Source organism: Porites lutea, chromosome 11 (genome assembly GCF_958299795.1).
Source record: "Porites lutea chromosome 11, jaPorLute2.1, whole genome shotgun sequence".
NCBI lineage: Eukaryota > Metazoa > Cnidaria > Anthozoa > Scleractinia > Poritidae > Porites > Porites lutea.
The window spans coordinates 12,894,127-12,899,126 of NC_133211.1; positions in this window are offsets into that span (position 1 = coordinate 12,894,127).

Consider the following 5,000-nt stretch of genomic DNA (forward strand, 5'->3'; position numbering starts at 1 on the left):
AAACACAGCCTTTTTTTGTGAGCAGTGTAGATAACAATGGCACTGAAACAGAATCCTCCCATGTGAACAAGATAGTCGAAAATACCACTGTATTAGGAGAAACAGCAATACCAAAACAGTTTTCAAATGAAGTACAACCATCTACATGTATTCATCAAAATCTAGTGGGTTATAATGCCACTGAATTGCAATCTTGTAGTTTGAAGGAAGTGGTTGAGAATGCAACTATGTGATGTGAAAGGACATCTGCTCAGAATTCATTAGATCAGATCCAAGGTTCTGATGTGAACAGAGTGGATGATATTGGCACTGAATTGCAATCTTCTTGTGTGAGCAATGTGACTGAGAATGCTTCTGTGTCAGATATAAGGGTCTCAAACTCGAATATGTCATCAAATGAAACACAAGCTTTTCATCTGAACAGTGTCGAAGATAATGGCAGTGAGATACAAGGTCATAATTTGGACATGGAAACTGAGACAACTGCTACATTAGAAGAGTTAGCTATCACAAAGAATGATCTTACCAATCAAAGCCAATCTAGCAGTGTGAACATTACCTCTGAGAATGCCTCAGTAATGAAGGATCTTTCAAGTAAAAGTGACAGTAATTTTGATGATCCTGAAAATGAAACTGGAACAAATAATTCTGTGGAAGACAAGGTATTCAGTACACAAGAGATGCATACTTCCACTGTAAACCTGGACAATACTGAAGACAACCAAACAAGGCATTCTGGTCTGATAGATGTGGAAGAGAAAACTGATGTATCTGTAAGCACAGAGATGAGAATGTTAGAGAAAACTGCAACCACTCTAGAGAGCATTTCTAACACACCACTGGCAAATTGTGATGAACCAAATGATTCCACTGTAACTTCAAACTACAGTATGACAGATGAAGCAGTGTCAACTGTAACTGACATCATGCCATTGTCAGAAGGAAATGAGTCATCTGTTTCATGTGTTACCCTAGGGGAAATAGAATCTACCCTCAATTGCATCTCTGATGCTTCTGAAGCAGGCATTAAAGATCCAGAAGCTATCCTCTGTGATATGATAGTTGAAACAGCTTGCTCGTGTGTAGTAATGGAGCGTTCAGATGAATCTCTTCGTGCGATTGATGCCTCAGTCAGGGCTTTGAATAGTTCAGTCTCAAAAGGCAGGTTTCAAGACTTATGTTTAACCGAAGATCTGAGCCAACAATCGAGAAAGAAAATAAAACTGAGTAAGTGTGTTAACATCCCGCTAAAGGATCTGCTTGATGGCTTGCATACTAGATTGTGCGAAAGTAGCTGCACATCAAAACACAATCCATTTGTGCTGGCAGCCGGTGTTGCAGATGATTGCAAACTGAGAACCTGTCTGGAGAACCACTTAAAATTATCTTTAAAAAATGGCTGGAAATCATCCATAGGCATTAAAGACCCCTGCTCACAGCTGCGTCAGCTTGTCATTCTCACGGCTATATTGTTTGGTAAACTTGACTTGTTAGAATCCATGTTAAAAGCAGAGCTAAGTCAATCACAATACTTTGCTCATTCTGCCAAAGACTTGCCCATAATACTACTCTTTAAAAACTTGCATCGTTTCAAGCCTTCTTCTAATTTTGATGAGAAGGTTACTGTATTCAAAAAGGTGTTGAAGCTTTTTGCCAAGTATGATGGTGATGTTCTTCTGTTGCAAGATGAACTCAATGATGACACTGTTCTTCATGTGTGTGCTAAAAAAATCAGGGAGCTCACCTGTAAAATCAAAGCTAAAGAATCTATTGCTCCTGATAGTCCAGAACTTCAACAGTTGCTTGATCAGAGAGAATTATATGATCAATTTTGTGAAGAATTGATTCATGTGCTTCAAAAGCTTGCTGTTGAAGGACCACTGCATCACAGCCAAGTGCTAAACTTTTTTGATGTCAGAAACAAAGCTGGAGAGACAGTTTTTGAGATTCTTCAAGAAGAAAAATTGAAAAGAATTGGATGTAGTGATGGTATAAGCGACGCCTCCCCACCTGCTGCAGAAGGTGGAAATACTGATAATGCTGTGGAACAGGTCACAAATGAAGAAGAGCATATTGCACAGGGTAAAATGGTGGAAGAGGTAATTACTGGTGCTCAAACAGGGCCTGTGTTGCAGATGAATGATTTCCAAGGTGATTCAATAGGCCAAAGTGCCAGCATGTCTGTGCACGTTGTTCAATCATCTGGCACCACTGCCTCATCAACTAACTGTTCTTTCCCTCAAATCTCCACTGGATGTGAAGATGAATCCATGCCTTCTACATTGTCAACCTCCATGTCGTCAGTTCAATCTGATACAGTGCAACAAGTGTCAACACATCATTCAACCTTGCAAATGAGTACAGAAACCTCAGCAGGAAGTGAAACTGACTCAGCAGGTATCTCTTGTCAGTCAATAGAGACCTTTAGATTCAAGGACAAGAGTGACTATAAGTACGAGATTTGACTTGAAGTCTTTTTGCACATTCTCAAAAATTAGAGACCTTGGAAAGCTCCATTGTACTTTTTTTCACCAGAAAAGTTGGCACTGTCATCTTTATTGAAGGTGGTTAAGCCCTCTCCCAATGGCAAAATGATTAACATTCTAACAATAATTGTTATGATATTCCTGCTAAAACTTTGTAATAGAATGACGATGGCTTTTATGTTTTGCCGCCAAAATGACACTTGTTCATGTGTGAGCACTACTTACTATTGAGGAAATCTCGCACTCGTAGTCACACTCGTCTTAGAATCTAAAGGTCTCTAATATTAGAGAGATTTAGAGTCATGTAATATGGCAAACAACAAATGTCAGATTTAAGTTGATAATTTCTCAAAATAGAGAATGAGCTGGTAGAAACAGCTCAAAACAATTCATACTACGTATTAACCACAGGGTTGTCACTAAGGGCCGGGGGCCGGGGATTTCCCCTGGCTACTCAGAGCATGGCCTCCGGCTACTTTCGTCGTTAAATTAAACCAAAAGAGCACACCTTTGAAACACACAAAGACTATCTATCCATCTTTAGCAGGTTTAAGTAATTGTGAAATACTCGCGTGCAAAAACTAAGAAACGTCGGTAAAAGACATCTGACTTAGATTTGGTACTAGTACACACGCGCGAAAACTCTCCGTTCACGAAATGTCAGTAGGGAGTTTTAGCAACGACGACGGTGACGGCAACGAGAACGTCAAAAAAGCAATAGGTTTATTGAGCAAAACAACTAGTTTGCACGTGCCTCACGCTTTTTTGTACATTTCTTTGCCGTTACTGCATGACTACGACGTGAAAATGCCTAGTTTCACGTTTTATGGAGGACGTAAAACAAGCGACGACAAACTTTTCTTTCTCTTTCTAAACTTGAGTGCGCCCAAAGAAATCAACTCCAGGGAAATTGGCCTACATTAGCTATTTTCAGCGAATTGAAATAAACGCGACAAAGTTGGAAAAAAACGCCAATTCATTTTTAAAAGTGACGTTTTCGCTGCCGTCACCTTTGTCGATGCTAAAAGTCCCTAGTTTCAACCGTTGTGTATTATGTTAAACATTTTGTTGTAAGGTGTTGATTTAAATTGGGAATTTTTTTAAATGTTTCCACCTTTCATTTTTTTTAGATGAAGGGCAGTCACTAAGTCAAGAAGAGGAAGAATTTCATATTCATGTTCCAAAGTTGCCGGTGGGAGGTACGGCACATTATTACGGTGGCCCACAAGTACAACAGCAAGAGTTGATTTTATTTTGCTGTAACATTTCATTTTGCTGTGAATTTATTTTGCTTGGTCATCAACATAAATTTGTTTTGTGGTAAATTTTACTTTGCTTTTGCACCGGTGGGTCACTGTATGTGATAAATTGCTTGTCCCATGCTATGAAATCTCCATTCTTTCTTTATGGGAGCAGTTTCGTGCATATGATCCAAAATTTGGGCTTTTCAGCTCTGATCAAATGCAGTGGTATTATTTGCATTTCATTGCTTACCTGTACAATGGAACTCTAATAGAGTCTTGTAAAAATGAGGAAGGGATTGGCAAATGCATTCATTTCATTGAGGATACATTATACTGGGATCAATGTAACAGCATTAGTGCCAAAAAATATTATGTTTTATATTAATGCGTTTGTTTTAAAGGGGTTGTGTATATTACGGTTTCGCTATGTAAGAAAGTGTGTTTCTTGTGGACGTGTAATTGTGAAATATTGTTGAGAAATAAGTATGCATACACCTTTGGTCGTCATCTTATTCACCATCAAAATAGAGTTTGGGCAAGGAATATTAAAGGCTATAAATTCACAAATTTGTCAATGTAGCCTATTTATACCGTATTGTATTATGATACATGTTCAAATATGGTATACAGTGAACATCCCCCTCGTGACTTGATTTTTCTTTGTATACATTAACACTCAGCTAAAGGCTCATGTTTCCATTAAGAAAAATGAGTCACTTGTGAGATATTTCACGATATACCCGTGACTCGAAGGCATTGCGTAACTAGTATGTATACATCCGTTTTCAAAAATATTGCTCCTTTATATGAGGCGAAAGTTCACACCTTTACCAGAGCCTACGGCGCTCGCGCATGCTCTAATTGTCTCCTTCATTGTTTAACCGCGTAATGAGACTAGCGGACAGAAGTGTTTGTGCTACCTGCACTGTTATTGCACGTTCGCAAAACAACACACCCTCCGTTTCGTATAAAATCCTCCAATGGTTATTCATGACATTATAAAAAGGTATTAACAATTATACGGATTTTTAGAGACAAGCTGATTTTACAAGTAGTTTATTTTGAACGCCGGTTGAAATACTAACCTGGCAGATTATTGGTTTCCGCGGGTCTGGATGCAAGAATTCGGGTGCACAGTAGACTGCAGCCCCCGCGTAATTGATATTGCTTTGACATACAAAATTAGCAGTGCCATAATCAGACACTTCAGCTCTCCATTGGCCACCTTCTCGACCTAGCAACACATTAGAACTACTGATATCGTGATGAA